Source organism: Ptychodera flava, chromosome 1 (assembly GCF_041260155.1).
Source record: "Ptychodera flava strain L36383 chromosome 1, AS_Pfla_20210202, whole genome shotgun sequence".
In the NCBI taxonomy this organism is placed as follows: domain Eukaryota; kingdom Metazoa; phylum Hemichordata; class Enteropneusta; family Ptychoderidae; genus Ptychodera; species Ptychodera flava.
The window spans coordinates 52,984,905-52,997,338 of record NC_091928.1 but is presented as its reverse complement, the minus strand read 5'-3'; the positions used below and the strand labels follow the sequence as shown (position 1 = coordinate 52,997,338).

The 12,434-nt window shown below is 39.4% G+C and overlaps 1 long non-coding RNA gene across 1 annotated transcript; it reads right to left on the bottom strand.

Moving 5' to 3' along the window:
- Positions 1-889: 889 nt before the first annotated feature.
- On the bottom strand, positions 890-11,066 carry LOC139140826 (uncharacterized). Its single transcript, XR_011554070.1, has 3 exons — positions 10,536-11,066; positions 7,250-7,578; positions 890-1,852 (listed from the first exon to the last, which is right to left on the bottom strand). It is a non-coding gene; the product is annotated as an uncharacterized lncRNA (long non-coding RNA).
- Positions 11,067-12,434: the final 1,368 nt, after the last annotated feature.

The window sequence follows — 12,434 nt, the reverse complement described above, 5'->3', positions numbered from 1 at the left end:
AGATGTGTTCTCTATAGCAAGTGTGTGCCACCGTTAGCTGGGTAGGCCCAGGTTTTAAGTCTAATAAAAAAGGTCAATGGGGTTAGGCTATATCCTGTCAATATTAGTAAGACATGTCGGGGCGGTTTAAGGCCGACACCGATCGGACACAAATTCTGCAAGTTGTGTGAATGAAACGTTTACGCCGGCCGTTGTTACCAATCTCTTTTCCCCAATTTTCCCCATTTTTCTTATATCTGATAAAAAGTTGTAATACTGCCATACATACATACACTTTATGCTGATACATACATTCAGTGTGATGCGTACGTAGAGGGAATACATACGTAATGATGGAAAATGTTATAGACGTTTGCATTTAACATATTTCACATTAATGTTGATTTCTGTCACTCACCTAGTATTCTTTGTAGACTCTATCGATTCCATTCTACAGCGCCCAAGTGGCTGACCAGCTGACAGAGATGTTGTGTAGAGGGCGCTGTCACAGTCGCTCGACGATCTCGGTGCAGCAACAGCAACCATATGTTATCCAATTTCTTCTTGCGGATAAATTTAAAGTGATTTATTCAGGATTGTCATGTTAAGAAGTTATTCTATCCTTGTCGGCCAAGTGTTTTCCTTATTTGAAGTAATGTCCGTTTGACAATTACACAAAGAGATCAATTACATTGAATTCGATTTTTTCTTAGAACTCATCAATGCAATTGACGATGGCTCTAACTCAGTTTCGGCCGAAATAGTTCAAGGATAAAATCTTTGCCGTTCTACTCAGAAAATATAAAGTGAAAATTGAAAATGTACATTGCCTAGATGACTAGCAATAAAATGTCAAATATAGCCATGCAGACATACGAAAAATTTACTTGACAAAAAGTGATTCTTTAAAAACAATCTTTATTTTCAGTTTACAATTTTGCAAAAAACACCACCATCGAAGTATTTCGTCAAATTTAACAAAAATGCCTTGCTTTTCTCGTTACTGTTAGGTGAGTTACATTAAGGAAAGACAACTTATCATAGCTAGCGTTATGATTTTATGTTCCCTCTTTGAAGAGATTGTGGTTATTTTGGTTGATTTCAGTCACAAACTGTAGTACTGTCACAAATTGTAGAATCAGATTGTCATTATTTTGTGACTGATTTCAAGTAAACTTGAACTTTCTCAATCGTGTACCCATAATACTACATTGCAAAAGTGTATACATTATGTATTGGCATATGCTGAACGCTAAAGCTTATCTCGTACAAATATTTTAGTGCAGGTGTGCAAGAAGTATACTTAAAAACAATGACGTTTTAGAACAGATGTGCATGTCTTTGTTCGTCAAACTTGTGAATTGAACTCTCCGCAGACCTTGTCCATATTCCGTTTGGGTTTAATTTGTAACTCTTCCAGGGCTTTGTCCAATTTAGTCATCCTCCGGGCAGCCAACATTTCCATTTGTAAGGTATACTGAACTGATGAGTGTATGGATAACGATGTTTTATAAGTTGCTCTGCCATATTTGGAATTTTCGCTCTAATGTCCATAAAATCAATGGTCCTTGTCGGGTGTAACCATGGCAATGGAAATTCGTCTTCACTATCAATAAATCGTGCAATAAATTTTCTTCGTTTGTCGTCCTCTTCGCGAAAGTCTTTCCTTAAAATCTCCGTCATCTTGCCATCATAATCTTCACTAACAGTCTTCCACCTAACCACATCGACCCACATGTCATTGTATCGTGCGCGGCCAAAATAATCTTTACCATAACGGTATCGGATTCCATGTTTTTTTAGTGTTTGTAGTACTTCCTTTGGTTTATATGCGTTCTTGGTAAGGAATCCTATATCTCCATCTGTGTCGTGACTGTAACACAGGTAAATCAAAATATGTATTGAGTGATTAGATTCTCGACCTACATCAAGGCAAGGCGATGAGGCTCGATGGTTCACAAATTAATACAAACTCATAAAGAACATAGAATATGCCAAGGCGACCAGTAGGGCGAATGAATAGCATGAATTAGGTTTAATTAAAGGAAGTATTTAGTTACTGTGGACAGGGATGGGGCCACAAATTCCTTCGGGGTAATTTGAAATCGGATAACTGCTAGCAGGGCCGGGACAGGGTAGGGCGTGCCTTTTCAAACAGCACAGAGAGGCTCACTTAATTTTTAAAAGGGTATAGTCGTCGGAACTGCGCTCGAAAGTCGTATGGGACCCGTACGACCAACGTAAGGGACTGGTCAGTTTCTTCGGCCTGGGGGCGGTGGATTCATGGGGGTCACCCTGTTTTTGACTTTGGTGATGGGGGTCACCATGTTTTTGAAGTGCCAAATAGGGGGGGATCACTGTGTTTTTGAATTTTGACACAGGCTCATCATTGCCTTAATGCATCGCGTCAGCCACAAATTTCATCATTCAGTTGCATTTTTCGGCGAGCCCTTAGGGCGTGTAACTTTAATAATCAGAGATATTTCAGCTCGCCCGACTTTAACATATCAGGCACACATATATCAGAGATATCTGTATGTTCAATATTTTTCAGCGTGCTCTTCAAGCGCATTACTTTAATTTATTATACATCTACCATCGAGAACGATAGCATTTGCGTGCGCTAAAAAGCCGTACGGAACGGCCGTTCCGTAACACGAACGGTTTCCGGGCGCCCCATTCCCTGCGGCTGTATCTGCGCGTTCACTGTTGAACGTTTCAAGGGACCCATTGGACGAGTGCCAGAACAAGTCTCGCGCGCGCTCTGTATACGTACGTACATCATGTAGTGCACACACTCCAAATCTTGCAGAAGCGCGTCCGAGATAGTGTTCCACACTGGCGCGATAAAATCGGAAGAAGAATTGTCGACGTTGCACGAAATGGTCACTACTCTGACACCTTGATACCCTAGTCACGAATGTAAGATGTATAATACAGTAATAAGGTTATCACGACAATACCGCAAAGGATGCACTCGGACATTGGCGCCGCGCATCGCCCAACGCGAATACGCTGTGCCAATGTCCTCGTGCATCCTTTGCGGTATTTTCGTAATAACCTCAATAATATCGGACATTTTTCAGCACGCCCTTCCGGTGCATGACTTTAATATGCGAGACATATATATCAAGGATATCAGGATGTTTCATATTTTTCGGTGCGCCCTTCGGGCGCCATACTTTAATAAATAAGAGACATATCTTGATGTTTGTTAAGTGAAAGTGTACCATTATGAAATCTACAGTTCATATGGAAAGCATGACAAATTCCTGATACTTTTCTGTAGTCTCTATGAGAATTCAGTATGAGAAAGCAACATGCACAAATATTATAGAGTTATTCACAAAATACGGCCCTGTATAGACTCGGGCTCAGTGAATGACGTATTGGACGAGCCGAAGGCGAGTCCAATACGTCACTCACTGAACCCGAGTCCATACAGGGCCGTATATTGTGTATAAACCCTATTATTATACACCTCCCACCATTAATCGTCCGTATAAACTAATTTTATGGTAAATTTTGAGGGATGTGGTACGCGCGATATGAGTGGAACGCTCGCCATTGTTGAAATAAAATTGCTACAAACCCCAAACAGGCGCGTCGCGCGTCTCCCGTATTCGGGACTCCGCGTACTATACAAAATACGGAAAGTTATTGGACGGTCAAACTCCCATAGGTTACGGCAGTAGGTGTATAATAATTCACAATATATATATTTGATACAGTGACTTATTTAAGAGATGGAAAAGGACAAGATATCTTTCGTTCTCATTGATGCAACTATTTTTCTTTGTGTCTTAGGTTTTCTCTAAAAAGATGCTTTTTATGACTAAAATAACAGTCAAAAAGACAGTTTCGTCATTATTAGCTGTGCTTTTATGATTTCAATGTTACAAGAAAAGGTCCTCCAAGACACTGCACACATCAGATTTGGCTAAAATAGCTCTCTGTAGCATCTCAGGATGGCTGGCAAGTCTTAACACCCATCAAAGATTTAAATTTACTGCTTTTTCCTCTTTGATATTAATGATTGACATCCATTTCTGTACAACAGCTCAGGACATCTGGTTCAGCATAGAAAGTGTGAAATACATTCATAGCCCATTCAAAATGTACTGTATTCAAACTTTAAAATTGCCTCTTTGAAATTCCTATCTTACTACTGACATGTCAACAATTTCATTAAAACACAGAATGACTGTTGAAAATAAATATATATAAAATATAAAATATAATATATATATATATATTAAATAAATATATACAAAATATAAAATATAATATATATATATAATTTATATCAACCTTTATATATAAAGGTCAATTCAGATCAACAAACAATCCAAGACGTTTCAATAGTTGGCATTGTGAAAATCAATAAAATGGACGACCCGCTTCGAAAAAGACTGGAATCCTTGTGGATTTCCAAATTAAAGACATTAACACCTGACGGCCTAAATATTCACAGCTAGCTACTCCCATTGTCTTTATTCAAATTCCAACACTAGCGCCCTCCCGCCACACTATAAATACACATTCAAACATTCTCCAATTGCCATTCAACATCTGAGCCATTCAAATAGGTAAGAAACAACTCCTGTATTTTCACCATACTGTCACTTAGTATTTTCTCCGACATGTAACTTTTGTACGTTAAATATCACTGTGACTTACTCCGTGTTGAAACTTTTTGATCTGTAGCACCTGAGGAAGTCCTACTTTTAGGACGAAACGTTGTGCTGTTATAATAAACTATTTGAACCAGAAGATTGGTACGTGTGTACGTGTGTAATATCCTACAAACGAATTTATATATATATATATATATATATATATATATATATATATATATATATAATATATATATATATATATATATATATATTTATATCCACCTTTTGTTTTACCGTTGTCGCGCGGAGGGGGGTCACCCTGTTTTCGAAATATGGAATAGGGGGGTCACCCTCTTATCAAAATTTGGAATAGGGGGGTCAGCCACTTTTTGACGTCAGCTAAAAATAATCCAACGCCCCCCCCCCCGGCCGAAGAAACTGACCAGTCCCTATATAAACACTGTATCCCAGGTACGATGGTGATTGATGAAACTTAAAACATGTGTGTCACAATCTATATCGTATAATTTAAATGTTGCAGCCATGATGATAAGATGCATGTAGATACCGGTACCGTGCATGAAATACTTAGTAAACAAGAATCTCGCACAGGCGCAGTTCCGACGACTGTTTCCTTAAAAATTCCAACTATGAGGCCATGTGACTCTGCCAAGAGCCTTGTTTCAGCGTACAATGGAAAATAAAGGGATTCTCCATGAAGTCGGAACACGATGATCAGGAAACAAGTAAAGGTATGCACAGTTAATAGCGAGCGCAGCGAGAGCGGCCGAAGGCCGCTCGCGAAGCGAGCATTAAGACTAATGCGTGTACAAGAAATTTAGAATGGAATCTCTATATACCTACGAGTTTGAAAAGAGAGCACAGTTCCATGGAGGCGGCCATTTTGAATACTTTTACACGGATTGCGTGAAATTAAAGATATCATCTACCACAAAAACTACTCGACAATGTGTATTGCCGACAAAAGAATCTCTCTGTTCCAAAGAAAGTGTGAAATTTGTTTCAAAATGACTATTTTCGATCACTTTTGAAGGCCCGGATCGGTCATCACTAGGCGCCGCCATTTTGAAACAAGCCTACTCTCGCGAGAACGAACGGTCAACTCACGCGAGAATTAAAAATAGTGTGCTGAGAGCTAGCTACCGACGGGAATATCAAGTACGTGTTTTACATTAGACTGCATCGTTCCCGCCCCTGCTTAATATAATAAACTGATCGGAATCATATAATTTACCAGTTTTAAATAATTTTCGTAAGTGAACTTGGCATTTCCGAGTTGACAACCTCAACGAGTCAATGGCTAAGTTATGAATCATGCATCAAACACAGAAATTAGCATGCTATTGCCTGAAAACATCATGACGATATACTACGCTGCGCTCGCTCTCAGGTCAGACCTGTTACATATTAGTCGCGCCAGCGGCTTACTGACTACGCATGCGCATATTTATAATATACTGTGCGAGTAACCGGAAGTGTACCCTTCTTTCATGGGCGCCGCCATGTTTTGTTTTTGTTTTTTTTTGAGTACCCGTAAATAAACAAATACGAAACAAATTACCATTATATAACATGCCATTTACAAAATATACCTCTTTTATTAGCCAGTAAATGTTATTATGCACCTTGTCGCCGATACAAAATATCGTTTATGTAGATAAAGGGAGAAAACTGTCGTGCATATGAACGGGGGCATACACAAAGAATGTTGGGATTTAATTTTAGAAAAGCGCCCCCTGTGTCAATAATTAGATTAAAAAATTGCCAGTCTTTAGACGGAACGCTGTAGTTTTAAGCACGAGGGACCGTGTTTTCAGCTTGCAAGTGGAAGGTGGGCAGTGCAGTTACCATTGCAATGATAATGATTGCATAATACGTCCCTTGTTTAACGCAATAGGCTGTTATCATTGTAAAAATTGCCAATTTTTGTCCAAAATTTTTACACGTTACAGAAAATATATACCTGCTCTGCTGACTGCTGCAGGGTTTGACGTCGTGTACGTACGTGAACTGCTTTCATCAGAGGGAAACTGGGCATAGTTGTCATATAAACGTTTATGAAGTAACAATTAATTACATTTTATCATGAATCAATACAAATAACATTGCCAATCTTAACCCCTGGCGCGACACCAAGGGCTGAGCCCTATATAATATTACACTTACAAGGTGCACTAATAAATAAAATGCAAGTTATTTACATATGCTGTAGGAAGTACACCAAGAAAAAAAAACAAGAAAAAAAATAGTCGAGAGTTAAACGTGAGTTAAAGGTGGTAGCTTTTCAAAAAATAAAAATATTTTAATATCAAAATTACAAAATCTCTTCTAAAAGATAAAAGTTTTGGAATATCAAAATAAAAGCTGTCCTAACAGTAGCAAGCAACGCGGGGGGTAATCAAATCTGTTCATTTTCAAAGTGAATTTATACAAAATTTTAGGGGTTTAATTATACTTGGTGCGCGAGAAGAATATGCTGGCCCATTCCGGCTATAAAAACTCAACGCTTTCTAATACAGTTGAGTGGTTAGAACGGAATTACAAGCTATGTTTTAGAAGGGCTCTTGCGTCGACCGATCATCGTAAAATATGTTTTCAGACTGTCATATACAATGAGAATTAATTCATACCTCATGATGTCACCAGTTCTGAGCGTTCCAACCAATGTACCATGATCAAGCCAATATGTCACATTCATGTCTTCAAACGTTCCAATTACATGACGCAACGCGTGACGTAGATTATATTGCTGTTGTGACGTCAGGTAACATTCACCATTTTGAAGCGGTATGTATGTGAGGAGATCGTAACGCCGGATTGTGTACGTAGCAATAACGACTATCGACAATATCACGGACATCAGTACCCGACGACCACGTGATATTCGTCGACAGGTCATCTGTTTGAGTGTAATGTTGATATAATTCATGAAATCGCTATCGCCAGTTGATAACTTTCACTGTCAAAAAATAGAAAAACCATTAAGCTTATCGACCTTTATATGTATATGCCAAAAGATGCTTCGCATAACCTAGCTGTGGGTCCATAGCTGTGGTGTTTTCGGACGGGATTTGTGCCTTTGACGTGCTGGTTTTGACTTTTACGTTATTAACCTAGGTTGCAATATACTTATGCCTTTAGGGGCCCGGCGGGAGGATAGCAAAAAATAGCCAACTTTGACATATTTAGCAGCTATTATTAAGCTAGGAGGGTTTACAGCAATGACTCAAGGGATAATTAGCGGCTATTCAGCTAGTATGTTTGGGACCTAATGACGGAAACTTAATAGCTGCTTCGGGGTTATTGAGCAACTATTCAGCTATTCTGCTATCATGATACCAAAATCCCGAGCTATTCAGCTATTCAAGCTAATAGCCGTGTTTATCCGCTATTAGCCCATGTTAGCTGGCTATTAGCTGGCTATCAGCTATTTTCTTATCAATTTTATTCATATAAAGCACTGCCATGTTTTCCTCTCATCATTAACACGCCGAATGAGGTGACATACAACTCGTACGTGTATTTTCTGGCGTTTTATTATATTTTAAGTATATCCTTACTAACTTTTAAACTCGAGAAGTCTTGCAATGTCTTACATATTTTAAGACCAGTGCGATTACTATTGCAATGCAGCATCTGTTTGTCGATATCTTTCTTATTTACACCAATTATTCTCACTGCCGATCTGAGTGATCTCGCAACTGCGCTTCCGCTTTTCCACATGAACTTACTGGTCGCAGTTCTTTGTCTGATTTAGAAGCTGTGTAATCAGTGATTCATGTTTGCTTGTTGCCGGGATTAGTATCTATTAAAGACACAAGCAATCACCTGAAACCTTTTCAAACAGAGACTTACGGACCATAACTAATCTACCGCTCAACCAGCCATGTGACTTAATATAGACATTTTCTTGGTTCTACAAATCGCAAGATTAATATATTTTCCTGATCATTTCGTTTCACAACAACATTTTTCATGCCAGTGAAAGAAATCCTTAATACGTACAATTTGTGATTTATTTAGCTCTCAAGGCAAAAAAATGTCATGTGCTGTGGTTAGAAATAATATTTTCCATATAGAACTTTATACTACGTTCTTGGTTCTACAATATTTATTCAGTATATTTATGAGCTGTCTCATTCTTTGTACACCTAAGTGAAAGTCACGCTCGTAACTTCCTTTGTAATTAGTTGTTAGGCCTTTCAGACGTGTCCACTGCTTAGCTGGTAGCCAGCTAATAGCTGGCTAAAAACAGCTAATATAGGCTAAAAACGGCTAATAGCTTGAATAGCTCAATAGCCAGCCCATTCTGACCTCGGGGGCTGTTATCTGGTAGCCAGCTAATAGCTAGCTATGAGTGGCTATTAGCGGCTAAAAACGGCTAATAGTCTGGATAGCTCAATAGCCAGCCCATTCCGACCTCGGGAGTTGTTAGCTGGTAGGCAGCTCATAACTAGCTAAGAGTGGCTATTAGCGGCTAAAAACGGCTAATAGTCTAGATAGCTCAATAGCCAGCCCATTCCGACCTCGGGAGTTGTTAGCTGGTAGGCAGCTCATAACTAGCTAAGAGTGGCTATTAGCGGCTAAAAACGGCTAATAGCTTGAAAAACTCTATAGCAATAATAATTTTTTTGCTGAATAGCTACCTACTACGTTTATTAGCAGCCAAAAGTGTCCTTTGGAAATTAATAATAGCTTAAATAGCCACAAACAGCTAAATATAAGCTACTCTTATGGCTAACGTAGGTATTAGCTACCTAGCTATTTAGGGGGCTATTCAGCTATCCAGCAATCCCGCACCTCACTCTGTTGGTGCCAATTCCTTCAGATCCTCAACCGTTTGTTTCAAAAGTTTCACTCGTTGTACGTACAATTCCTCCGGTGTCTGAGGTGCGATTCAGCACAGATAAAGTGCCCAGATCTACATATGTATTGTTATGCAAGCCCTTGAGTATGTAGATATCGAGGGTGCAATCAAAGTTTACTGAATGTCAAATTTACGAATTTACGAAATGGACGAAAGCGTTGAAACGGAAAGAGGATATTCAAACACAAAACGTCACAATTTGACGGTTTCATCCCATACCAATGCCTGCCTTAAACATCTGTAGCATCTCTTGATTTCAGAAAATTTAGGAACAATAATTTAAACAAAATGCATGTGCTATACCTTACCTAACCATGACGGTCACCGTTTGTACAACCCGACAAGATATCTGTTCAAGTAAGCTGCCACGGAAGTGCCCGGTCGACTGTCACATTATTTTTTAGGGGTGGTCGAACATGAACATAGTTGAGAAAGTTGAAATTGTCCGCAGTTTAACTTTGCAAATGCGTCCGAACAACGTGCATGAATTTCCACCAAAAAAAGGGCGACCGGCTTTATATGTAAGTAACGTGTTTGTGTGTATGATTTGAACTAAGACGTGGATGAAGTGGAATAGACAAAACGAATGATATGATTTATTGAAATAGCTGGTTTGGGTTGAAGAGACAGAACATACAGTAGTTTTCAGTTTTTGTTCTACAAATCTGCGAAAAAAGCAAACGTTGTTTTGAACCGTAAGTTCCGTTCCGTCTCTTAAATCATTCGTTCTATCTGCAAAGTTAAACTGCGGACAATTTCAACTTTCTTAACTATGTTCATGTTCGGCCACCCCTAAAAAATAATGGCACAACCCGCCGGGCATTTCCGTGGCAGCATATTATAGATTCATCAAAAAGATTAATTCGTATCACATGACTGTTTTTACATTTTTCCGCATGCAGGCAAGTCATCCTGTAGACCAACCGTGGGTTTCTCAAGGGTCTACAATCAACCTTGCTAAAACTTAACATCATCACTCTGATGAAAAGGGCATTAGTACATAAAGCAAAAAAAGGCACAACATTTGAAATCGTGTTTCCCATACTTACCTGAAAAAATTGTCATTCGACCGCTGTATGAAACCTGCGATCTGTGATGTCAGAATTTCACTCATGCCGAGGCATTTGCACAGAACGTTCAGATCATATCCAGCGAAAAACGTACTCGAGCTAGTTCTCCGTGGATCCAGAATGCGTGCAGAATGCCAATTAAGTTATTAATGGTCTTTGAGGTTAGGAAGTAAGGAGATCGTGGTCACGTCACCCATACCTCCATGCGTCACCTGACTATCACTTTCAACATTCTAAAATATCGCTCAGAAACAGAAACATCAATAACTGACCAAAGAACCATTTGGCTGCTACAATTGAGTATCGATCGCAGGTTGGTTATTTAGTCCACGGAGGATATACCTAATCGATGCTGCGATGAAGACAAAACGACATGAAATGTTCGGCGACGTTGTCGGCCATTCATTCATAATGTAGATCTTGGATCAATTTTTTGCGAGGAGCGTACGATTACGTCAGGCACTGTAGTAGTCAATGGTTTGAGTTCACGGGCAGTTTGATCAATGGACAACAGAGGCCCGGACCATGGATCTATTTTTTACATCCATGGTCTGTGGTAATGCACGGAAAGACTCGACGTTTACCGACGACAACCCGAAGGCAAGCTATGTATAAAATAACACGCTAATCCCGTTACGGATTACGAGATAACGAATCGGCGGCAACTATCCCTGAACAAAGGATCAAAGGACTGTCCTGTATCCTTCTATTTTTTACATCCATGCCCGGACTAATTAACTTGAACAATGGTCATCAACATGACAGTGGACAAGGGATTATTGTGTTGAGTCGGGGTTATTAGCATAGAGGTAATTTACTTGAAAGGTTGTAGCATAGCACGGTCCAAAGCATTGAAATATAATAAGATCAGGGCTCGAAATTAGCGGTAGTCCCGCGTCCTCAGACTACCAACTTTTCCATTGGGCTACCAAAATCCATGAAATGGTAGCCCACACGGACTACCAAAGACCGGGACATAAAATTCAGTCAATACTTGGCGTGCAATGTCCAATATCTGAACTGACGTACATGAATGACAGGCACTGGAAGCGATGGTCAATGAAAACGCATTTTCATTGCACTTTGATCATAATGTATCAATTACCCATGGTCTATTTTTTGCACTGCTACAGTATGTCTAGTCTCGACATGCTGAGAAGGTCATGGTAGTTCTCATGGCGACTATCAAAATTTTCATACAACTCTGAGAATGAAACAAGTTGTCAATAGATCACCAAACTTCTGAGTATCACTGTTGTTCATTGGCCAAAAAAAAGATCGTTTCTGGTCACCGCGTGTGTCATTTCAGAACCTGCTTGTCATGGCACTTTTTGGGGTTACATACTCATCAGTACAGCTATCCCTGCTATCCCTGTTTGCATGTCCACAAAATGCTAAACAGAAAACTGAAGTATTATGCAGCCAGTGATAAAAGACAATAACCATTGTATCAATAGTGCCAAACCAGCATTGTTAAGGAAAAAATTGAAATCGCGTCACCGCATCATTTTTGCTGAATGTCAAGGACAAGAAACTTTTTTTTTCGGGGGGGGGGGGGCTTATACCTGTTTCCTTTTGGTACTAGGTGTGTAAGTATTCACATCAAATGACTAGAAAATTCATTTCATTGGCAGAATCTTGAAAAACTGCTTTTCCTTGTCTGGTTAATGAAAAACAATATCCCTAAACTAAAATATGCATGGGCTACCAGCCATTGTCACTGGGCTACCAGCTTCAGAAAATGGTAGCCCAAGTGGACTACCAGGGGAAAAAGTTAATTTCGAGCCCTGTTAAGATAAATGCATCGGCGAAAACATTGTTTAATATTTCTGACTGTTACTGTGGCCGTTATGCGTAAATATGCAAGTACTTGCTCAA